We start from the raw sequence: 27,677 nt of genomic DNA, 5'->3' as shown, positions 1-27,677 counted from the left end.
TAATTAAAGTTCACCCACAAATTTCTTGTAAAAGAGGATGAAACATAACAGATATGGTGGTACATAGAAAATGTATTCCCCCAGATAGTAAATTTAATAGATGTGTTTCTTTAAGTAGAGGGACGTTTAGGTGTAATAGATGTTCCATATGAAAATTTGTAGTTAATACGTTTTTGGTTATTACTGGAATTAAATTCTATCTCAAGGAAGAATTTGACTGTAAGACGGAGGGCATAGTTTATGCCCTGGAGTACCCCTGTGGATTATTTTATATAGGTGAGACTGTAAGAATGCTTAGTCTCATATTAGAGATGTGTTAAATGAAAGAGTTGAAAGTCCTTTGGGCATACATTTTAAACATTTTCATAACAGTGATCCAACTGGCCTCAAAGGCTGTGTTTTGGAAAGAATAGTAGTAGGACGGTGGGAGAACACAGAACTTAAGGACAAACTATTATACAGAGAAACCTTATATATATTAAAGTACAATACATTGGTACCTATGAGGTTAAACAAGGAATGTAACTGGAAGTATGTAATTAGTTAATTGTTTCATTGGTTGTTAATTAATGTTTTATGGATATGTGTGTATATATATATATATATATATATATATATATATATATATATATATATATATATATATATATATATATATATATATATATATATATATATATATATATATATATATATATATATATATAAATATATATATATATATATATATATATATATATAAATAATATATATATATATATATATATATATATATATATATATATATATACACTGAGGCAACACTATGCATTTTGCTTTTACTCCTGGAAGGCTTTTTTAGCCAAGGTGCTAGAGAAATGAATAAAATTCATTGTTAGCTCATCTGTGGTGGTCATATTTTGCCATTTTGCTTCTTTGCCTGTGTCTGTGTGTGGTTTATACCCAATATGATACTGCATTTTAAATGGTCTAAAACATGAGAAATCAAATATAAGGGATCTTGACAAAACTCAAGATCTTAGTTAGCAACTACTGCCCATATTTAGGTGGGTCATAGGTGAATTCCTCAGCAGGAATTTACAGTTTCCCATCCATTCATCCAGGCTATGCTTAAACAGGGTCATAGAGGGGTTTGCCTGTTGTGAACTGGTAGCCTATTCCAGAGGAGTGGCAACCATTGAGAAATACATCTCTCTCTTCAGCAGGTCCTGTTTATGTTGCAGGCCATGTTAAGGTCCCTGGAGCAGGTGACCCTTGTCCCATTTGACTTGTGGATGTGCAGCATTTACATTAGGTTTGGATCCGAGATTGCTCTGTAGGCCAGGCACAAGTCTCCTCTAAGAAGTCTGTACTCTACTGAGTACAGTGACAGTGACTTCAGTCAGTCAATGTATGACATGTGCTAGATATTCTGAACTTTCTTGGTTAGAAACCTCTGAGGTCTCTCAAGCTGCTGCAGGTGCCTCATAAGGTACATAGCAAAGGGAGCACTCTACTCATTTATTGGCCTGACAATGGTCGAGTACTGGGGTGTTATGATCTCTTTCACTCTTGAGACAATGTCTTTGTTAATGAGGTGTGCATTGTAGAATGCCTTCCTTACCACAGTAGACACATGGTGGTCAAAGTTTAGGCTACAGTCAACTTGCAATCCTAAGTCTCTCACTACTGAGTTGTTACTTAGGGTATTATTATTTATATGATAGTCTGCAGGGATATAATTTTTACTGAAGAGGATGACAATGCATTTTAGCATTGAGTTTTAGTCCATGGCTTTGTCACAAATCATTGTTAGTCCCTCTTGAAGTATATTGAAATTGTTTGGGGTTGTAATGATTACACCTAATTTACAGTCATCAGCAAACTTAGTCAGTGACAACCCCTCTATTTTGACCTGAACGTCTGAGAAGTATATTCCAAACAATAGTGGGCCCATCACTGACCCCTGTGAAACCCCACTGGTGACAAGTCTGCTGGTTGAGGTAAAGCCCTCAACTTTGACTGAGTATGATCTGTTGGTGAGCCAGTTAGCAACCAACCTGACAACATAAGGGCTGATATTCAAGTGGGACAGTTTATCAATGCTGCTGGAATATGGGATTGTTCTGAAGTCCTTGGCTAAGTCAAGGTAGGCTGTATGCACAGATTTGCCTTTGTCTATAGCTCTGGTAACATTTTTGAAGAAGTCTACCAGGTTTAAGAGGCATAACCTGCCTCTGACAAAACCAAACTGTCAGATCAAGGGTTTTGAGATCACCTATATCCTTATTTATAAGATCCATGATGACTCATTCCATGGCTTTACAGATAAGGCTGGTTACGCTTATGGGCCTGTAGTTCCCTGGGTCTGTTGCTGTACCCCCTTTATGAAGGGAGATAACGGTTGCTGTTTTCTATTCTAGCAGGAACAAAACCAGTACTCAGGCTGTGGTTGAAGAGAGTAACTAATGGAGTTGCTAACTCATGTTTTAGACCATTTAAAATGCAATCTGGGATGCCATCCAGTCCATAGTGGCTGTATTTTTGGCCTTGGGGACAGCATTAATGACTTGCTCTTTGGAGATACAAGTGGGGGAGATGTAAAGGGAATGCTTTGTGGGAATCTGGAGGGGATGGGGGGGGTGAAATTTTCCCTAAACCTGTCAGCTAATATGTTAGCTATTTCCACAGGATAAGTGTGTGTGATGCCATCTACAGCTAGTTCAGCATGTCTGGGTCCTACCTTTTAGGTTACAGATATAGCTAAAGAATGCCTTATGGTTATCCTTAGCTATAGTTGATACATATTTTTTTGAAGATGCCCTTACAGGATTTTACAAGTTGTCTTATTTGTTTGTTCAAGCAGAGGATGGTGTTCTTCCAGTTCTGGGACTTTTCTTTTTTATTCTTAGACAGCAATTTTTTCCTCTTGTTGTATAACTTGTTAATGCTAGATGTCCACCAGGTAGGCTTATTTTTTCTTGAGGATCTTGTTTCAATCTTATCAGGTACAGTAGTGTTAATACATTTGTATAAGTGATTGTATAGGGCATTTGTGTATACCTTAGTATAGTCATCAATACCATATGAGGGAACAGGAGCTTGGAAATTATTTATGCCATCCCTTAAGAGGATATAATTAGCTTTGGTTAAAATATTTAGCCTGAGTTTACCTAAGAAGGGTTCAGGTGTTATAACTACTCGAAATGTGACTGATTTGTGACCAGATTTATACAGTGAGGGTCCTATACTTGTGGTGGTGCAATGGTCACCCATGTTGGTAAGGACCAGGTTGAGAATATTTAAGTACCTTGTCGGGTATGAAGAAAGACATGTTCAGGGCATTAGTGTTAACAAAGTCCAGGAACCTTTGTGTGGCCATGTTCGTACCCATATACGTTTCCCAGTCAATGGAGGGATAGTTAAAATCACCCATGACTAGAGTGTTTGGTTGTAATTTGATTGACTCACATAGGTCCAAATAAGCAGCATGGTATCATGGTTCATTGAAGGGGGACTATAGGCAATGATGACTTGAAGGGGGGAGTCTTACCCACAGTTAGTTGAACTTGGAGTAACTCCATAAAGTTTTCCTGTCTAACCAGTTTAGAGGTGTATTTATCTTTGATGAAGACAGATACTCCTCCTCCTTTGGTTCCCACACGTTCATTTTGTGGTCATTTTGCAGTCTGAAAGTGTGGAAGGCATTGTATCCTTGCAAGGCCAGGGTACTCTCTGTGGCCCTGAACCAAGTTTCTGTGACTGCACAGATGTCAACATCCTCGAGGGAGAGGAGTGCATTTTCTGATTTAAACTCTTTGTGTTTAGCAGCATAGCCTTTAATTTATTTGCGAGTGATATTTTCACATCAGGAAGTTTGTACTTGAGACCTTGCCTAAAAATGTCACTATGGGGAGGCAAGTGCCTTAGCCAGTAACAGAAAGCTTAAAGGTGACAGGTGAAGACCATCTCTGGCAAAGCAGCATGGTCTATCAACCATGTCATCCCAGGCTGACAGGAACTGGAACCTCTCAGAATGACACTAGAAACTAAGCCAATTGTTAAAGTCAATCATTTTTTTTGTTTATACAGTACTGTAGTACCATCCTAGGTGAGGGTAGAATGCTGCTAAATGCTAGGGGCATACCTGCCTGGGACACATATTCAGACAGCTCAATCATGTCTTTCTTCATATAGTCCAGTGAGGTACATCTCAAGTCATTCACAACAACATAAACTATGATGGAGTCATAATGGTACTTATTTTTGAGAGACTTGAGTGCAAGTATGATCTGACCGATCCTGACACCCGATAGACCTTCTCCTTGAACAGCCTGGTGAGTGGGGCATCTGTTTGTTTCACAATGGAGTCACCTTTGACAAAAAAAATTGGTTTAGATGTGCTTTTCCTTAGGGGCTTATTTGGTGAGACACTGATGGGTGCTGTATTAGATGTAGTATGTTTGTGTTTGGAAGGACTCCGGTGTTTAGGTAGGATGCTGGTGAGTACCTCTGCATATGATGGTTTATGTGTTGAGTGTATGGTTTGTGTAAGAAGTGTAGTATGTGAGCTGAAAACCTATTCAGTGTTACTGTTCTGTGTGCGAGACAGAAAGGATTCCAAATTCTTAGTGTAGATGCATCTCTCACAAATTGTACTTGGGTGATTTAAGAGTAGAGGTTTGTCAGTGTACATGAAGCAGTTGCTACACTGTCTCGGGATACCCATGTCAATCAGGCTGGTAGCAGAAATGGAGGGAAACTGACCATCCATAATGCTAGGTGAAATCCTGTCTTCACAGGGAAGAAAAAATGGAGGGGTATGGTATAACTGGGTGCTCTAATTGGAGTCTGTACTAATGGGGTGCTCTATAAAGGGTCTATACTAGTAGGGGGTCTCTAAATGGTATGAGACTATAATAGATTTGGTGGTTTTGGGACTGCTTAAGGGGTAAAAGTGTAGCTGAGGTACTCTCTGAGCAGCTACGTGTAATTTAAGGACTTCATGGCTGGATCACAAGCAGCTACTAAGAGAAAATTAATCTGCTGAAGTTTTTGCATCTATAACCACCAATGGTTACCCCCACTGTGTGGTGGTGTGCTATGTATAAACAGATGAATACAGCAGAGCATGTGGCTGGTTGCCTATCTGTTATGGAGCTGTGTTAAAACAAGCACAAACCCACGCAAACATGGTGTTTATGTAGCAATGGTGAGTACACTGAATTAAACAAAAATACAGTTTAAAAGTGCAAAATACAGTATAAAATTATACTTATGGTTAACAGAATGCAACAGATTCCTTGGATTGCACAGAAGAATACAGCAGAACAGTGACTGGCCACTTGACTCTGTGTAGTTGTGTTAAAACAGTAAGCAAAGTGAATTAAACAACTTAATAAAAAAGCTCAAAACTGAGCCCTCCGCCAGCAACCTTCGATCAGATAAGTCCTAACTACACTCTCCTGCCACAAAGGTGCAGGGGGGGGGGGGCTCTCCAACAAAATATAGCCTGGTTAAGTGCTCAATTTACGAAACAGAACCAAATTCAGCAGGTTTGAATCTAGTCCATGCTGCAGCAGACAAAAAGTGATAGAACCAAAACTACTGGGAGAATTATTTGTAGCCTCAGATAGGCAAATGATAACATTCTAATGTCTGAAGGCTAGGAAGAATTGAAGAGACTATTGATGAAGATGAAAGTAGAACTTGCAAAAGTTGGTTTGCTGGCCAACATAAAATAAATAAATGAATGAATAAATAATGATAATAATTAAATGATGTCATCTATCCCTATCTTTTCTTTATAAATAGTTGGGGTAGCAGTGGAGGCAGAGGCAGATTTTAATTTCCTGTTCTCAAAAATCCTAAAAATGGTCATTGCAGCCATGAAAATAAAAGACACTTGATTTTTCAAAGGAAAACTATGGCAAATCTGGCAGATTGTCAACAAAGATCCATATCGTCAAAGCTATGGTTTTCCAAGAAGTAACATATGGCTGTGAGAGATGGAACGAACGTAAGGCTATGGCCTTGAAAAAATGATACTGTTGAACTCTGGTGTTGAAGATATCTTTTGAGAAATCCATGACTCTGGTGTTGGAGAGATCTTTTGAGAAATCCATGACTCTGGTGTTGGAGAGATCTTTTGATAAGTCTGCGGACTGCAACAAGATTGAATCAGTCAATGCTTAAGGATATAGCACCAGACTGTTCTGTGGAAGTTCTGATAGGAAAACTAAAACTCACATACTTTCCCCATACAAGATGAATAAAGATTCACTAGAGAACACACTGCTGCATGGAAAGACCAAAGTCAAAAGAAGAAGGAAGGAAGCAGAGGGTAAGATGAATGGATGGTATTACTGAAATAATGACTGAATCTGTAATAACTTTAAAAAGCAGTTCTTGACAGATATACCTATTGTGCTAAAGTCTTTGTGGTCTCAAAGAGTCAGATTTGACTAAATGACTAACAAACAGCAACAAAAAATATTTAGACTTAAGAACAATAAAAAGAAGTAGAGAGAAGTGATATATTCAGAGTTGTTTTACATCAATACATTTGAAGTAAAAGAAGTGGAAGGAGGAATAAATGACAGACTCCACATGAAGTAAAATCTTTGAAGTAGGATTTTTTTTTTAGTTGGGAATCCCTAACAGCTTTATCATTTAAACATGGTATCAGTTGTTACATAGATAAATAATCCTTTGCAGTAAACCAGGCACATATTTGCTATGGTTTAACAGTTACCTGCACAACAGGCAACAATGTATAAAGTGGCAAGGTTTCCTATCTCAACACCAGACTAACAGAACTGGTGTTTCACAAGTATCCATTCTCGGACCCCAGCTTTTCAATATAGTCATCAATAATCTATACACTCCCTGCCTTAAAAGCATAATAATCCAATACACCAATGATCTCACTATCATCTCATCCTCTAACAAAACACCTGACCTACTGCAAAAAATACACACCTCATATTCCTCAAGAGAATCATGGCTAAATGATGTACAATTACTGTTTAATCCTAACAAAACTAAACGTTTACTGTTATCACCTAAAACGTGCACATCTGAATTCAAAATCTATTCCCATAACAAAACCGAGATTAAAATCATAACAAGTGCTAAACTACTGGGCATTACCATTGATAAACTTACATTTGACCAGCACATACAAATGCTATTAAAAAAATCACTACAAATTAGGGACACTTCATAGACACAAAGATTTTTTGGATCCAAACACCAAAAAGACTTTTGCAAAGACCTACCTGATCCTCTCCATACTCTACAGTGTGCCCATTTTTACCAGTCTACTCAACACACTCAAAACCAAACTCCAGTCTTGTTTTTACAAAACTACTAAATTTGCTACAGGCTCATCTTACCACACCCACCACTGCAATGGTCTGAAAGAGCTCAACTGGGTAGAATTCCCCCACTATCTTGACTGCCTTCAACTTTTTATTGCACAAAAAATAATATACAAACCCAGAAGCTGTCCTGGATTAAAACCTATTCTGCATATTCATATTCCTACCAGAAACCTCCCATTCTGCCAATAGACTACTTATAGATGCATATAAGCCCAAGAAAAGAGTTGCCAATGTCTTTACTCTTATGCCACAGCTAAGCTCTGGAACAACCTACCAAACAATATCACCACTATAGAAAATACCAAAAAGGTTCAAGTTTATACCAAAAAAGTACTTTGTCAACACACGGATCTGCCTTTGCCCTACAACCAACAACTAATTCCCACTTTCCTATGTTTCTCGTGTTTGTCTCCTCTCATCTTCCTAACCACCCTTCTAACTTCCTTACAACTTTTTTCTCTCCACTCATCCCCCTTACATCTTTCCTCTCCTTCTATATCCCCTTTGCCACTATTTTTCTCTTAAATTTCATAATATAATACAACTAATGTCTCCCCAATAACCTAACCTAATTTTTAAACTTTCCTTTTTACTTCTACCCTCTTTACTTCTTTCTCTTGCATTAACATTGCTAATCACAAATCACTAATCCTTTCCTCTCCAAAACCATCAAATATTATTTTTCCTTAAAAAATGCCTATTATTTATATCTTGTAATATTTTATATTGGGTTATTTCTGTATATACAAAAATGCAAATTGCTATGTACATTACCCACCTCCTACTGTACCTCATGTATTCTATGCAAATTGCTATGTACATTACCCACCTCCTACTGTACCTCATGTATTCTATGCAAATTGCTATGTACATTACCCACTTCCTACTGTACCTCATGCATTCTATGCAATTTCTGTCAGAACTTTATATCATGTGTTTTATGTTATTCAAATGGCATGTGCTGTACTATTATTGTCAAGTTTTAAATCACTACCCTGACCTCCACTGAAAAATGGGTCCTTGACCCATTCGGACTTTCTGGTCACCAAATGTCAATAAATAAATATGCAACAAATCCACAAAAGCAGAAGTTATGCATTTGCTGACCTATAGCTCAGTCAGACTGCATTATGAGAAATAAAAATGGATGTAGGATATTTCACTGAAGACAACATAATTAAACCACATCAATGAAAATCTTCAAAATGGAAAACCACAATAGGGCAATGCAATATCATCAAAAATGTAGACAACATAGTCAGAAATTTAATTATTCCCCATAATTTATTGAGGGAATGACCCCCCCAAGCAACCTTAACCATATACCTAACCCTAAACTTAATTCTAACCATTGCACTATAACCCATCCCAAACCTCAGTACTAACAACAGCCCAAACACCTGTCTCAAATCCTGAAGTCACCAACCTGTACAAGTGTTATGGCTTCGACATGCATTCAAAAATGGCATTTTAATTGCTGTAACATTCTTATAAACTAAATTTAAAAATTCCTTGGCAAAACAACTTTTGATTAAACTGTTATCAAACAGCTAACCTGTTCCCTTTGTAAAAATCAGTCTTCTTAGATACTCATATCTTCAAAACAGTGATACTGCAGTCAGTTGGCCCTGTTGTCCTACTCAGGTAAAATATTTATTAGTTCTCACAGGCTACTTTAGATCTATCAAATGTGTTATTATACACTAAAATAATGTAGCACTGAATGGCACATGTTTGGAATCTATTCTAGTGAAGAAAATACAATTGGTATTCAGTTCGCACTGAATACTTAATTTAATTGTAAGAGCTCGTGTTCTGAAAAGACTGGATTTGAATTGCTTAATCAATGCATAACTTAGAAAAATGTAAAATAATGCAAGAAGAGACATGGAAAATATAAATAATAGGCAGACAGCTTCTAATATCTTAATATTAGCTTAGAGAACAGGGACAAAATGCTATTAAAATTGTGTTGGACAGAATCTATGAATATGGATTTTGCCATAAATGTGTTTAAATATCCCAATTTCTGGTTCCCATAATTAGCCTTAAGAAATATTAAAGCATTGCTGTGTTGTTCAGACTTTCAGTTCTGTGCAAAGCCAGAACCTTTAAAATCATAGTTGTGGGAACATTAAAAAAACTTGCTGTTAAACTTATAGCTTTGAACCTTTGAAACTCCATACATAATTAAAGTCGCTGTATATCCTACTCTGCTTACTATAAGGCACATATTTCCCAAACCCTTTAAAGACTATGCAATTTTAGATGTACTACAAGGAATGAATGATGGATGACTAAACAGGAAAATACTTCCACCTGAAAAAAGTCATAATGGCAACACCTCACAAGTGCACACAGATAAAGCCAAAACTGCGGTAACCCTGATGCTGCAGGAACCAGATAGAGAGAGTGTGAGTAGGCAGTTAATACCATATCACTCATGCTTTGGGGAGGGGTCTGCTCAAGATGCTGCATTGATGACTTCTAGTGGAGGCTAGGAGAATGCACAAGGAAACAGGAGGTCAGCCATCTGCAAGGAATGCTGAGCAGTACCTCACACTGCGTTTAAAGTGATATGCCTCTGTGGAAGCACACATGCATCAGGGCAAGCATTGTACTGCAATCCTCATTCCAAAGGGTGATAAGGCAGAGCATTGATGGAGGTTATAGGGAATGGGAATCCAAGATGGACACTGTGATGGATGCCTGGATAATAGCTTCTTCTGGATGCAAGAGTGAAGAGGGGAGTTAATAGGTCATAGACAATGGAGAGAAAATAATCAAGAGAAAAGAGGAGTCCTAATGGCAACTGAACAGAGTTATGCAAGTAGGCAAGTGCAACAACATGCTAAAGGATCTGGACTTCTAATAGGAAATAGCAAAAAAACTGAGAACAAACCAGACATTTAGAAACCAGAATGAAGTATACAAGGACCTAAATACAGTAGCATGCCTGGCTAAACAGAAAGCAGTCTAGAAAATGATGGCAATCATGAGAACTTATACAGGCTGGAAAAAAAACAAATACATTCTTACCATAGCATTTGAACTAGGAAGAAACTATATTTGATAGAGTCAGTAGCTTTGCTCATAATCTCCACCAAACACAATGCAGCAAATTTGTTTTCAGACTATTCCAGACTTGGGGAGATGTGCTTGATGTCTGCCACATAATAGAGTCTGGCCCCAGTTGCCTAATGTATAAAGTATTGGCTTCCTATGCCAGGGATTGTGGTTTCAGTTCCCCTCTTGGGTGATATAATCTTAGTGATTGGGAGTTACTATAACAGTTAACATGCTTACCTGACAAACACAAGGTGCACAGTTTGATTCTCAAATGGGATAATTAGCTAGGCTTAAATGATCCAAAGTGCAGTTAGCCAGTACTAACCTATGATGTCACTTCCTGATTACATAAAAACATCAAAGTCCTGAGCCTGCCATTTTACCCTTAACTGCTAGCTACGTAGCACACATCCTGTACACGAAGAGATGACAAAGAAAATTTGGAACCTATACTGTATAGAACAAGTAATAAACATGTATAAGTACTTGCCTAATTTAAAGGGAACTCCCACACCTGAAGCTGGACTGGAAGGACTTCTCATGCAAAGAGGGACGATGAGACAACAAATGTGAGTGATCAAGGAAAACCCCATCATAGAGCAACTGATATCGCAAGAATGTGTCTGTTGTGACAAATGAGGATTTGTACCTTGTGTTAGCAGTACAGATTAAGCAGAACAATTGCTGGAAACGTTGCCTGTTTACTGAATGTGTAAAAAAATGTAGTGGCTTAGAATTTTCAGCTGCACACGCCTTCATGATTATTTTTCTATGCCAGGGAGATTAAATTATATGCATGCTGGTCTTTCACATGACTGCTGGAGACGTAAAACAGTAGAAAGAGCCTCTTGAGTCTATATTTTTGGGATACCTTTTTTTTTTTTTTTATGGTTTTATGAGACATTTTCAGGATCATTTAAATTGCATATGGCTCCAAAGGGCCCAGTTGTTACCCCCCTTTTTATGGATTCAGAATAAGTTTACATTATTATCAATAATAATATCAGTAATAAAGGAGGTTACTACGATGAAGAAGAAATCTCAGAATGAAGACAACCTGGAAGAGATATTTTTTGGTTCTGCAAGAGCTCAATCATACAGAGAATGATTTAATTATTCAAAGAGTAGAGGCAGAAATTTCTAAAAAACTAGATACTGTGAATTGTCTGTACAGATTTATTATTTAAAGTAGCTCTCTTTGGCAAGATTTAGCCTTGGAAGCAATATGTTTTAACTCTTTGTGGGAGAGTTACCTCTCCTCTGATGAAACACTGTATGATTACCATAAGGAAAATAATCTTTATTAAGATTTAACCTACCAGCTCACTTGGAAACATTACCCTGCTTAGAGACAGCGAAACCTTCTGTTCCTGCACCTATCTGCACCAGTTCACCTGAACCCACCTAGCTGGACGCCTAAGGAAAATAATCTTTATTAACATTTAACCTACCAGCTCACTTGGAGATATTACCCTGCTTAGAGACAGCGAAACTATGTGCTATTATAGCTTCTAGTAAAATGAAGTAATAATTATATTGTTAAAATACTGCTAGGTAGACAAGCCTTACAGTCAGGTAACCAGCAGCCAACCTCTCCCCCCATATTTAACGTTTTACATAAATCATACCTCCAGCTCACACCCTCCTTATTTCTACTTGTTTTATCTCCCCCTTACCCCTTGTCTGATATCTCCTTTAGGAGACCTACTACTGCATTAAAATAAGTGGCCACTAGGTGGAGCCTAATATCAGCTTCTGAATATTAGTTTTCTTAGTTTTCTTCTCACATTCGTATCCATATCTCTCCAATTCTCTTCCCAGTTTTTCTTCTAACCTACTGTTTTACCATCTCTCCTCCAACCTAAACTATCTCTTGTCTCACTCTACTCCTTATACTATCTACCTTTAATCCTGACAGCCCCTCAACACTCCTCTACATTTTTCTTACCTTCAGTCTTATCCACTGTATTTCATACCTCACTGATTGTCATCCTTGACAATCTACTCTTGTGTCTCTTCCCACTCCGTTCGCCCTGCGGGCTCACTCCGCTCCCCTACACTGCCCCCAATTTCCACCCGCCCCCAGTGCTCCAACATTTATTCCTCTCTAACCACACCCACATCACATTCTATCCAATCAAGCTACTCACATCATTAACACCCCAACTCTCACTATCTCAACATATCCTCTGTTACCTCTCCACTTCTCCCTCCTTGTTACAACACACTACCTATTTACAATTCTTCTAACCTGCTTAAAAGACTATCAACTATTTTTCACCCACTTCTCAAACCGTTATAATGCCTACTTCAATTATCCTACACCAACTGCGAGTATTTTTCCTACTCTCTCTCATACCTCTCCTAATCACTACCTATTTCTTAACCTCCTATGAACAATCACTTTACTCTACTCTTCTCCTCCCCACCAAACACACATCCACACCACCTCTAACTAACCATCACAACCTCCTTATATACATATCCAAACCCTCCTACCTACTAGCCAAATATCATAGACTAAGTCACATTACGTATATTGTCCATGATGTTAAAAAATTTACAGACTATTACTATAACCCTCTCAACCCTAAACACATAGCACTCCTCCTCTCCCTACTAGATGGGGACATTCACCCAAACCCTGGCCCAAACCATAAAATTAACTCTACAAACAGCAACCCAAATAAATCTAGTACACTAAAATCTATCAAACCTTCTAACTCACTCTATAGCTCACCTTAATATCTAAGCATTTGTAACAAAATTACTCAACTTCATGCCCTTTTAGATGTCCACCTATTTGACATCCTATGCCTATCTGAAACCTGGCTTAAACCCACTATTAAGGACAATGAAGTGACCCCACCAGGCTATAATATCATTAGATTAGACCGCACTGCCAAAAAAGGAGGAGGAATAGCAATCCTCTATAAAGCAAAGCTACAAGTTAGCACTGTAAATCATAACCCACCTTCTGACAACAGTACTGAAATACTAATCACTAAATTTCAAATCAACACACATAAGGCTATAAATATTATCTGTATATACCTTCCTCCAGGAAACAATATCAGTACACTCGAGAATATCCTTAACTGGCTTTCCATAAATCTGCCACAAGAAACCATAGTCCTTGGAGACTTTAATATAGACTAGAATACCTGTAATACTACACACCCTACCACCCATATCAACCTTTATGGTTTCTCACAAACTATCGACTCCCCTACCAGAATTAACAAACCCAACAACAAAGAAAGTACCTTGGACTGGATACTTACTAATAGCCCCCATCAAACATACAAAACAGGTACCCTCCCAGATGACCTAAGTGACCGTTCACTAACCTATATTATCAGACATAAAACCAACCAAACTTTCCCATTCTCATACAGAACACTACGCACTAAAAAGCAATTTAACCCAGAACTTTTCCAGGCTGAACTCAAACAATGTAATTGGTCACCATTAAAATCTCTCCCAATCAATGAAGCAGTAGAGTACTTTAATTCTAAGTTCCTAATCATCCTGGAACATCATGCCCCCTTTCGCTCTGTTAGAAACAAATCTAAACCAGCCCCCTGGCTCACAAACAGAACTAGGCAAAAAATCCTAATTCTAAACAAATTCTGGGCAAAATGGCGTTCCACAAAAAATCCTTCAGATCACCAAATCTTTAAACAACATAGAAACAACACAAAAGAAGCCATCCTGTTAGACAAAAAGAACTTCTACCTACAGCACTCCCACCATAAGGAACCACAAAAGTTTTGGACTAGCATTAACAAACTCCTATACCCAGGTCAGTTAATCACTCCCAACCCACTTGGCTCCAACCCTAACAATCCCTCCCAAACTGCTAATGCCTTCAATTATTTCTTCACAAATGCTACCCAAAAACTTGCTAGCCATTTATCTCCTGATACATCAAATTTGCCTACTTCTACCACTATCCCACCCCCACCATTTCATATACAACCAGTACCTACTTCCTTCATTTGCTCCCTTCTCCAAAAACTTAAACCTACCACCCCATCAGCAGACCAACTCCCTGCAGAATTTCTACAAAAAGGAGCTAAAGCCATTGTTTACCCCATTTCCATACTCATCAACAGAACCATATATGAGGGGACTATCCCATCCATCTGGAAAATTTCCCATATTATCCCACTACACAAAGGAGGTCACTCCAATGACTACTCTAACTTTCGTCCTATAGCTCTGTTATCCCCTCTTGCAAAAATTATGGAAAAATGCATCCATAAGCAACTTCTAAACCACCTTCTCCATAACAACCTCCTTGCCAACTGCCAACATGGTTTTAGACCTTTTCACAGCACTACCACTGCCCTTCTATCCTTCACAGACAGCATCAACAAAAACCGTAACAATAATATTTTTCCTCTGCTGTCTTTATTGATTTATCTAAAGCCTTTGATATGGTTAATCACCAACTCCTAATACACATTCTGAAATCGCTTTCACTTAATTCCCTAGCTATAAATTGGTTCAAATCTTAACTTGAAAACCGTCAACAGGCTGTACTCTGGCAAAACAAACTCTCTAGTAACCTTCCTATTACCCTCGGTGTTCCACAGGGCTCCATTTTAGGCCCACTTCTATTTTCCATCTATATTAATGACCTTCAATCAGCAATCCCACATACCATCTGCATTCAATATGCAGGTGACTCTACTATTATCTGTACAGCCACCTCTCAAACTGAACTTAAATCTCTTATCCAACAAGCTTTCAACACTGTAGAACAATGGTTCTCAAACTGTTGCCTCCTGCTTAACCCAAAAAAAACTAAATTGCTACTCTTCACACCAACCCGAAACTCCACCCCTATTCACCTTACACTCACATCTACTGATGGAACTGTTATTACCCCCGACACATCTACTAAACTCCTAGGAATAACAATTGACAACAACCTAAACTTTGATAGTCATATAAACAGCACAATAAAATCAGTTAACAAAAAACTAGGATCCCTTTATAGAATCAAGCCCTTTCTTTCACCAGTAGCTAGGACCACTATAGCCAGAACCCACTTAATCTCAACTCTACTTTATGCTTCCCCTATATATACTAACCTTTCAAAAAATAACCTCAACAAACTAGCAACATCCTATAATAACATTGCTAGATTTGCAATAGGCTCTCCCTTCAGAACTCATCACTGTTTAAACCTAAAACAACTGGACTGGCTAGAATTTCTTAACCATATTCAATTTCTCCAGCTTACCATTGTCCATAAGTCCCTGCACCAACCCCACAACACTCCAATACTCTCTACCATCATTACACCTTACAAAAACCTCAAGAACTTACGCTCCTCAAACAAACTCCTGATCAACACTTCTAGATCCAATAACTCATCAGGTGGCTCCCTATACTCTAACTCTGTTGGCAGGCTATGGAATTTATTACCTACTGAACTTACAACTCAAACTTCTCTTTCACTCTTTAAAAAGAAAGTAAAGCTATTTCTTAAGACACATTGGTTATGCACCTGTACTAACCCTGACTAACTTCCTTCCTTCTAAACTAATAACTTCTCTGAAACTTCTAATATTACCCTACTGATACAAAATACCATAACATTGCTAATCAAATGTATGTATATACTACATATCCTCACTGTCTATTGCATTTGAGAGACAGTGAGAGAGAGAAAAATAAAAAATATATATATATATATTTTTTTTTTGTTTTTTTTAACATTTGTATCTTCTAATTTGTCCCGTTATCACCTTTTGTATTTTTAATTGGATGTATTATGACTTTGATATGTCTATTTTATGTCTTTTCCTGGAGCTTTTCTCCCCGGGCCTCTACTGAAAATGGACATGTATCCAGCTAGACTAGCCCGGTTAACAAATGTAAAATAAATAAAATAAAATACATAAATAAATAATACCTGTTACATTTTCACAGAATATGGCTGTGATGAAGGACAAGTGCTCTAAATGAGGATACCAGCCTTGCGCACATGACAAAGTACTAATTAATGTGTTGGACTGAAGGCTACATATATGGCAGCTTTTATCAATTATAATGTAGTGCTTAATAAGTCCCTGAATGTTTCTGTAATGGCATGGATTTAAAACAGACTTCTAGAAGCAGTCTGACATTATTTTGTGAAGAAATATTTGCAAACTGAACTGCTGTACATCATGTTTGCTTTTATGATTTTGGAATCTTCAACATTTTATTATGTATAACTTTAGTACAGTGGTTTATTAAAATTATGAATCTCTTATATCTGGCATTTGGGACTCTTTGACACATGTTAAGCTTAAGTTAAATCCCAGGCAATAAATCCATCAGAGTGGAAGGAACCTTAAGAAAGATCAAATAACTAGGTACAGACAGCAGAGCCCTAAAATATCCTGATGTCCAAGCTATAGCAAAAGAAGACCATCGCCACGAAGTGTGGCAAAGATCAATGTTCGATGAAGGTTTAATGACTACAAATTATACATGGCATTCTTGAAGCACAGACTGAAAGCAGCCATACAACACCTTGTGGAGCATCCTTTGGCCACAGCGTTTTTCAATGGGCAATAAGCCATATGAAGGTAATTTATGATGTGACTAGTAATCTACTTGTTAGCTTGTTCACTTCTGCTGGAATGAGAAGTGCTGAAAGAGTGGTGGCATGTCGACTGAGATTCTCTAAATTAACACATCATCTCAGCACAAGACAGACCTGGGATGGATTTGCCTGAAGGGATGGGAGACCCATCAACAGACTGTTGGGAACTGCCCAATACTCAAGGGCCTGGAAGTAAAGAACTATCATCAGGAAAAGTCAGATGGTGCATAGTAACTCTGCGACCACTGGCACCTCATTGCCCACTACAATGTCCACATTCTCAGACATGCAAATGACACCATGAATATCACAACTGCCCTCAAGCTCAGAAGATACATGAGAATCTGAACCTCAACCTTGTAATGTGTTCTGACCCACGACCCTAAGATTATGAGCTCCCTTCTGAAATTGATGTAATGAATGGGACTGCAGAGTGTTCGGTTCCATACTTACAAAAGCAGTCCTCTTAGATGGAGTCAGAGAGTATGTCTGTCCATTTATAGTCACCTTGAGGACTGCAGACATTGGAGGAAAGCTTCCAGGATGTCCATGGATGGGGCTACCAGCAATTAGTCATTCATGCAGAGGAGCACATGAGGTCTTTCTCCACAAGGCTTGAGCCACAGTGACTACTACTGAAGATGGCTATATCTTTCTTGAAAATAATACCTACACAACTTGAACCAGATGAGCCCCTATGTGTGGACATCAGACACTGATACCAAAAGACAGTTATCACATCCAGTGAAACAACACAGGCACTTTACAATACTAGTTGCACAAACATCTGAAGACTCACAATTTTATTTATTTAATCTTTTTATTTATTTAATCTTTATTAGCTGGGCAAGTGACTGGTCCTTGGACCACTTTCAGCTACTTGTAAAACATATTTCATGCAATACAACACATATTAAGGCAGAAAAATTGTGTATAAACAAGCACATCATACAAGTGAGGGAGAAGTACAATTATGAACACAATCATTTCAGACTTCCAGTGACAGAGAAGTGCAGATGGTAATACTTGCCATATTGCCTAATGTAACAGCCCTTTCAAAGTGATTGTACTGGATGTTGGGGCTGAAACCTCTGTAGTCCAGCTCAAAGAATAAATCATTCCTCTCCTTCAGTACGCAGAAGAGGTGGAAGTAAAATACACCATACTGCTCTAAATGAGGAGCACCTCCTATAGACTCTTTCAACACTACAGGTTGGACTTGCCCAAGATCTCTGCTGAAATAACTTGGTACTTCACAGAAGTAGGGCAGACCTATGAACTCTAAGATATGACTCAAGGTGACCATATCTAAAACCCACCATTCCTTACATAATGTCTTTCTAAGCTGGAGAAAAACATCCCCCTTATAACTCCAGCCCAAAAGTTAGGACTGTTGCAAAGGGACCTGTAGAATCTTTCTCTTGAAAGATCATAATGACTCAGGAGGTAACACAGCCTTCTTTAGGTGGTAAGGAGGATTCTCCATCTTTTCTGGGTTTGTTGGGGTGGGGCACAGGAGGATCATACATGCATTCTACAGTGGTGTTTTTGCATCATCCTAAAGAGTTAGCCAAAAGGTCCTGGGAGAGCTAACTGAGGACTTTTTCCCACTTTAGCAGTCGTGGGGGGGGGGGGGGTCCGATTCTTGCAGATTGGCTGAATTGTAAACTGTAGTGAGGAGCACAGCTCACGCTTCTGGCACATGCGGTATTTTATAGAACCTGCAGTGACAACCTTATACATTGTAGCACAGTTATCTGGCTAATGTATTCCAATACAGTAGGTAGAATGTGTCCATCCGTCTCCTGTAAGATGTTCTCTCTTGTGGCCTTCACATATTTTTGCTTGACATAGAATGATTTCCTATAAGGAGTTAGATGATGCTTGTGTTATTCACTGGGAGAAGAACTAACTCTCTTCTTTTTGTCAGACATCAGCGCATTTGTTTTGCACTTACAGCCTTCTTTGCCAACATGTCACACACTCCTCAGAAATATGCTTAGTAATCTACACATTTCTGTTAGCTTTACAGCTTACAGGAAGTTAATGCAACCCCATGAAAACACTGAGGAAGTTAACATTTGTCTGGATATACTAAAATTAACAATATACCTCTTATCTGTCCCTCATTTTGCAAATTATCTCTGATTTTTGCCTTATAGTTTTGTTCTAACCCTCATAAAGCTTTTGATTGTCCAGTATATCAGTGAGAATAAGGTCATACATGTTGATACAAAACATGTTTTATTAACCATTTAAATTAATTAGGGTAATATTTAAAAATTGTCTTTGATTTTCAGACGTTTGCTCCCACCATACACACACACACACACACACACACACACACACACACACACACACACACACACACACACACACACACACACACACACTAGTTTTGACTTTGTTCAGAATTACTGAGGAGAGATGTTGAGAGGAATGCTAACATCTCATATCTTTCTTAATTACAGCCAAAAAGAAAGGAAGTTCTCTATTGTTCATTTTTGCCTAGTAAATTATCAGCCTTGAAAGGCAAGGTTCAGTAACCAATACATAAGGCTGCCTCCTATCTCATCAGAACTGATTCCATTAGGACTACCATGCCCTTGTAGAAGGTCTGACAATACATTTATGATCCTATGACTAGCAGAAGGGATTCAACACTCAGTCATTCTTCTGGTCTCCTCCTAATTGTAATGTTACTCTATCACTGTTCCATTCATTTATCCTGCCAGTAGGAGTTAATTCACAATTGCCAATAGCTGCAGCACACTGCGCTGTCTTCTATGTGGAGCAATCCATCTATCGAAGCTTCCTTGGATATGGAGGACCAAACATTATTGAAGCAGCAGCCTTCTCCACATTCTGCTTTTCCAGCCATGCTTCTACTTTCTAACAGAATTTGTATTGCAGTGGCATTTGGTGAGCAATCTATCATGATTTCTAAGGAAATCAGACAAGGTGATCTTATGACCCCCCCCCTGTTTGCCAGATCACAGCAGCTTAATCCAGTCAGGTCATCTATAGGAGTCAGAATCTTGCCCTTTTTACACAACATCAGAATTTCATCTTCTTCACTATACTCCCTAAAAACTCAGTTGAAATGTTGATTGCATTATGTAGGAATATTTTTATTGTCAGCCACATGACAAGGTGTTTTACATGGGGACAACTCCGAGAGGCACACTGCTATGTCGAATTGCATTTCTGTGTCTGCTGTATACTATAACCAACATTTTTGCATGGTTGATTAAAGATTTTGTATAGATAAACGGGCAAAATTACATTTAGTGCAGATTCATTTTATGTCCCTGCACTCTACTATGCTTTTGGTTATCTGTCACCTTAATTATTTCATCTCCATGGGACATTTAATGACTCATTAGTGCTAATTGGTTCACAGCTACAATGTGCCACAGTAAAACTGCCTTATATACCTAGAAGTGCTTGGGGTGCTATATCTGACAGTTTGTAGCAGATACAGGAAAAGTGTAAATTTGTAAAATGTCAAACACACAGATTGTGAAATTTTATTCCAAAGCAAATTATATGTGATACAATTATCCATTAAAAAGGAATGTTTGTTTTGTTTTTCCCCACCAGAATAATCTAGTAAGGTGACTTCTGAATAAAATTCTATAATATAAAGGGTTTTACAATGAAAACACAGATGGAAAAACTGATCACATAATTATTCAGACATTAAGCCACCTGCAGTTCTAGTGCAGACAGAAATGTAATATTTACTTACTGTTACAGTTTGCTGCAGTATTATTGGCTAGACTACCAGCCAATGTCTGAATGTGTACTACTTTTGCTTTATTCTGACAGTGCACTGATAACTGAAGCAGTCTTACTATGTAAAGTACAGGAATAAAATTAAAAGGAGTTACTGATTAAAATGATTCCTGCCTCATGCAGAAAACACAACCATGTCATCATTGCATTTTCATGTGAATTGTCTTTTTTTATAAGTCAGTGATTTGCTCAGAACAATCAAATCAAGGGATGATGATAAAAATAATTCAAATTAAGATGGAAGGATTGTACTGCAGGGTGTAAGGGGACAATTCCTTTCATTTTCAAAAATTAAACTAAAAAAAATGTGTGTTTCATTCCATGCACATGCAGTGACCTGTGTATCACTTGCACCAGGCCATTCAGCAGCATGCACTGCTGTAGGGGTAAGTGACTGAGAACATTAGATGCATTATGGGGTGGGGTGGAAGTAAATGTAAAGCCATCAGTTGTCAGTGTAAGATTACTGGCTCCAGTATAAGCCTCACCACCACTACACAGTTACTAGCCAAATAATCCTAATTTAAGAGAAAGGAATGCAAAGTGCACACCATAGACGTTTAATTATTTATTTTCTGTATTGGAAACACTTTTGAAAATAATACCAAAGACATATCAATAAGGCGCTAAATATCAATAGTTTGCACTGCAGATTACATTTCTACTAAATTTAGTGCTGAAACGCTAGGGATTCCATGCACCTGTAATCCCTCAAAATACATGCACACGTGTGAGTGTAAACACACACACACACACACACACACACACACACACACACACACACACACACACACACACACACACACGGCTATTAATATAAATTCAAAACTATTTTGGCGTGGGGTAACAAGCTGCATTGGGCAGTTACCTCATGCTCGACTCCAGAACCAAGAACACCACTAGTCCTGAAGAGGCATATATTAATGAGATGTGGTGAAGCCCTGTGCCTGGTTCCAAAAGGAGAATTTGTCTTGCAGTGCCAAAACACCTCCAAATTTTACATTGGTGAAGGATGTCCAAGTAAATCTCTGAAGCAACAGAGCAGTCCAATGAAATTCAATACGTGGTTATGGCATTGCAACAACTCCACCAGTAGGATGGAATTGGTACCATAGGCAGCACATGTTGGGAAGCCTGACTGCTTACACTAGAAAGTCTCACACACAGATAGTGCTGTTCTGCCAGTGGAGGGGAGCTATTAGGGTGCAGCTGAGTACCTCATGCATGCATGGTAATGTGGTGTGTGAGTCTTTACCAAATTTCAGTGGAGCTGGATCGCATAGTTAAAAATGTAAAGAGCAGAAGATACTCATCTAGTGAACAAGTTCCCCAACTTAATCGTTCCATTCTGCAGACAGTGAGAATGCATTTATGAGAGCTTGTATTCTCAAGTCAGTACTACAGGTGGCAATGTTGTACAGGACAACCTCTTGGACAAACCTCTCCACCTGCAGTATGCTACTCTATAGGTGGAGCTGTGGTATTTGATAGCTTCAGGCAGTGTCTGCAGGTCTACAAAAGCCTCAGGAAGAAACATGCTGCACAGACAATGGATAAAGGCATTCATGGCCATAGAATGTTGCAAAATCTCGTGACTTACTTTTGTCATAGTGAGGTTCCTTTATATTCAGTACCTCAGCATTGCAAGATACTATGTGGGGTATACCAGCCCTCCATTATGAAGTCATATCCGGAGTGGGGTTGTAAACCAGAATTGGGGTAGAACATCAGGATGGTGGATTCTGTCCACTAGGCTATTCCAAATGTTTAAATATCCAGATCAGTAACAGAAATGGAGCAGATGGTAATACTCATGAAGAAAGTATAAAGATAACAGACAGCTCCATAAAACTAAAATGCCAAAAAGAGCACAGGAAAATGTCATCATCATTACTGCTGGCATGTTTTTTCAGGGAACAACTTTGGGTTAAAAATAATTAGGCTGATAGGTAGATCCAGAAGAATATCTCATAATTAGAAAGTCTGAGCATTTGACAATTTGTTCTTTGTCATTTATTAGAATACATTTTAACAGTTTTTGTACAAGTTAAAACTAAGCTTCTCATTTTGCAGCTCAAATTCCTTCAAAGTATTACCTCAAGTACACATAAGGTATAAACCCAAGTACTCTCATAGAAAGATTTTTAATGAATCATGCCACCCAGAAATTAAAGCAAGTGCCCCCTACATCTACCCCATCTCGACTTCATTATTCTCACTTTGAAGCTGCACTGACTCAGGAAAAACTGTTAAAGGTACTAAAATACCAAAAAACTGTCTTGTTCCTTCTCCAAGCTGGTTCAGCTTAAAACATAGTGCTCAACCTTCCATTTCCAAAATGAGGATCAGTGCCGGTCATTATGTAGAACAAATGGCCAAAATGCGGAACACTTTAAAAGCACATGAACAACAACAACAGCTAGGAAGCTAACAGGATGGTAAATGTGTTATTTTTTACTTATAAAAAGATCTTTTGATGAATGAATGAATGAATGAATTTGATTCAGTTCTATTTACAATGGATTTTGATAAAAAAAATCCTAACACTAAATGTGTGACACACCCTTTCAATGTGGAACTTCAAGGAGCATTAACTTTTTTAAGACCACCAAATAAGGAACATTCCTCATAATGAGGTACACTTGACAGAGATGCCTTAAAAAGGAAACTACATTGGTACGACTAACAAAATAATATACCATTGTTATGTGAATGAGGTAATACACAGTTAGGGATTAGTGCTTCAGCCAAACATTCCCAAGCCTAGGGACCTCCATCAATGAAAGGAAAACCTACAATGGACCACATCTTTGCACAGCATATAAGTCATACATTATATAAATAGCATATGTGCATGCACTTTTCAGTTTCCCTCAGGAATCCTTTTTGTTGCCTTTTTGTATGCTCCCAAATGACCTTCAGCTGTTCGTGTGCACCATTTTCCTTTTAGTGTCCTCAGTAATACCCCCAGGGTTGGGACTGCACTACTGGTAAGTTGGGAAGGAGAAGAGGATTGGAGCAGCCAGTAGTGGCATGTACCCTGTACTGCATGTCAGGGGATTTTTTTTTTGTACGCCCTTACTGGCTGAAGGTCACTGTTAGCTCTAGCCCAGCCCCTTCAATGCTGAAATAACAATAGCAGTCTGCCACATGATTATGACACTTTCCCCATAACTGGCATGTCATATCACACAGAGAAACCCCTCTTTACCTCCCATTTTGGGCGAGCCAACAAGGCCACTCCATCCTATCCCCACTACCTGGCTGTTGTCAAATTCAGTTACTTGGGTCTTAGTCAGGGGTCTAGCTCTCCATGTCACAGAGTAAGGTTTTCTAATGGTACTATTTATATTTTACTTGCTATATGTTAGAGCTGTGGCTTTTAAATCATGCAGGTACTCAAGCATATACAGCTCACTTTTATGAAATCAAGACTTGACAGTAAAACTTAATTTAAACCCCAGTATATTCATACACCTGCTATGAAAGAGAAAAAAAGGATTATTAAGTTTCCTTAGATTTCAGAGAGTTGGGTGGTAACAGACATATAAAATCCAATTGCAGATGCTGAAAACCTGACATAGCCTTTATTAGCCTAACAGAAGACAGCTTGTACCTGTCAATAAAAAGTCAGTATGACAAACTGGCACTCAGCTAAATTAAACAACAAAATCATGTATAACTTAACTTGTAGTTTTTGTGACATACAGGTAAAAAAGCATTGATATACATTTTTCAAATCAAATAGTCAGGAATGTATTTTAGACAGATGGCACAACTATGGAAAAATGACAATTATACAACGACCTCCCATTAATCTTCCAAAACATGCACACTGATTGGTCAGCATGCACATTGTAAATCAAAGACTTATATTAATGGAAAAAGGTCTGGTCGCCCAAACTTTTTCCATTAGTATAAGTCCTTTCATTTTTTTTTTTTTTTTACAGCAATGGAGAATGCAAGATCTCCGTTGCTTTTTAGAAACTGTCTCGCTATGTTAAACTCCTTTAACATAGCGAGACAGCTTTAGAAAAAGTAGCGGAGATCTTCCTTTCTCCTTTGCTTTTTTTAAAGCTGTCTCGCTATGTTAAATGGGTTTAACATAGCCAGACAGCTTTTAAAAAAGCAACGGAGATTCTCCGTTGCCTTTTTTAAAGCTGCATCGCTATGTTAAACTACTTTAATATAGCGAGACACTTTGTAAAAAGCAACGGTGATCTTGCTTTCTCCGTTGCTTTTTTTAAAGCTGTCTTGCTATGTTAAACCCATTTAACATAGCGAGACACTTTGTAAAAAGCAACGGAGATCTTGCTTTCTCCGTTGCTTCCACCCACAGCTCTGATGTACTGTGTAAGCATACGCATGCGCAGTACATCAGAACTGCCGCAGAGTACCAGATAGCTGCAGAAGGGCAGCATGGAGGTATACAATGCCATTATTTAAGAAAAGTAAGTATTTTATTTCTTAAATAATGTCATTGTATAATAACAATAACCCACTTCTGGGTGTGGGTAATGCTGGGTTTACCCACAGTTGTGTGGTTTGGTCACGCCAAGTGGCCAAACAAAGACAACCATGGGCTTGGTCCTCGTGACCAAACCACACCAACTGTGGGTAAATCCAGCATTACCCACAACCAGATGTGGGTTATTGCTTAAGTGCTATGCTATGTTTTCCATTAAAAGAGACAGCAAGCCAAAGAAATCTAATTTAATTTGCCTTCAGAAAATAACATATATAATGTCCACCTCATGGGACTAAACCATTAAGCATTCACCCTGACACAAAGTTAAAGATCTAAATACAGAAGTCCATAACCTTAATTTAAGGATACTGTCATTCTGAAGACACTTGTCAGATCAGATTTAATGAGAGGTATTTTATGAAATGGGGTTCCAGCACCTTTGAGGGGTAGTGAGCATAAACTTCTTATTAGATGAACTAGCTGAAACTATACTGTACAGAATAAACTTGTTTATATGTAATATGTCTGCAATTTGTTTTATTCGGAATTTTGCACAGCCTCATGAACCACAAGGAATAAACTCTTTGTTGCACTCTTTCATTATAGATTCTTTTTTTCTTTTAACACTGTATTTTGTATTTGGTTCTGTAAATCTGATATATGCTAAGAGTAGTAAAGCTATGGTTTTATATTTTTCTCTTTTTATGGTGTGTGCCAGTTAAGTGCGTAGTATCTTAACTCTGATTTTAAATGCTTCAAATTTGTCAGACATGCTTCATAATGGTTGCATTCACAGTGTTACAACTATTTGAACAACGACTGAGCTAACTTTCTCTTAAGGAGTGGTTGCAGTATCTCCACTTAGCTGACTTTCTCTTAAGTAGCAGTTATAGTATCTTCATTAAACAGATTAATACATTTATTAATCTGTAACTCTATTAATGACTGCATAACACATTCCTAAAATAGACTTTAAAAATACAAAGTCATTATTTCAGCTGGCTAGATCTGCTTGCATACCCATGTCATGATAAGGTCATGGAAAGAACAGAAGTGTGATTTTCTGTGAACAGGTGTTGCTGCAGATAACTTACATGGCTTTAAAATGTGGCTATCACAAGTAACAGGAGGCATTTTAAGAAAATTATACAATTCCTAACATTCCTATCAGTTCCTAATTCAAACCAATTCCAAATAGTTTATCTACAGAAGTGAATCCTGAATGAAGGAGAGTGAATCTTAGAACTGCTTGTAAAGCTCACCATGCTCTATAAATCATCTTATTATATTATTGGAACTACTAAATAAACAATTTTATTTGCATTTAATTACTAATGTTACTTTGGCTACTATTTGCACTGTTATTATTATTATTATTATTATTATTATTATAATATTAGCATTTATTTAACAGATTATAGTAGAAAAATTCAACGAAGAACAAGTGGCCTAGTCTGTAAACAACAGGAGTATATCAATGTGAACCAATGGCTCTAATTAAACATTTATCTGTTTCTGGTTTCTAAATAAATATATACAGTGCCTTCAGTCATTTTGAGGTGACAAAAATGTAAAAAGCATTTAATGAAACAGCCTCCAGGAGCTAAAGAGAAATAACTCTATAAAGTCTTCTTTTTGCTGTAACCATTATTTCCAAGCAGATGAAATGCCATTCAAAGTAGCAATTTAAAATTACGTATTTCAAAGTAGCCTTGAGGTCTGCATCATAGAGATAATGATTTCCACATACCTTCTATGCAGGAATTTAAAAACTATTTTGTATTAGCATATTGCATGTCAGCTGATATTTGCTGTAACTTTGTAGATGAGATGCAAAACCTAACTCTGAAGTTGTTAAAGCATTTTCTGTTGTATTTTTCCTTGGAAAATGTAAATCATAGAATTATTTTCAGAATGCATACCTAATTTGGTATAGATCATGCAAAGTGCAAAGAAATGGCAGGAGTTTAGAGAAATCCAAAATTGTACTGGAGAAATAATTAAATTCAATAAAAATATAGGGTTATACAAATATTTTTTACTGAAACAATGCATAAACTTACAGCCATAAGGACATGTTATACAGGAAATGTTATTTTTGTTATATCCAAAATCATGTTAAATCAGACATGACAGCCACCTATAGTTCAAATGACAGCTGGGTCATTTAGTGCCCTGTGCAGTTCCTTAAACTAGCAAAATGTCTTCTCAAATCTGACCACAAAAATTATGCTTACTACAGTTTACAGTTAAATTACCACATAGAGCACTCCAATACTTCTGCCTTGCAGTATCAGCATTCATTTATGAAACCACAGTATCTTTATGGATTCATAAAGAGGTGCCTATACTGATCTCCAGCACCAGCACC

This window comes from Protopterus annectens, chromosome 1.part0, assembly GCF_019279795.1.
Source record: "Protopterus annectens isolate FY-2018-M chromosome 1.part0, PAN1.0, whole genome shotgun sequence".
NCBI classification, from domain to species: domain Eukaryota; kingdom Metazoa; phylum Chordata; order Ceratodontiformes; family Protopteridae; genus Protopterus; species Protopterus annectens.
This window is presented reverse-complemented; position numbering follows the sequence as displayed.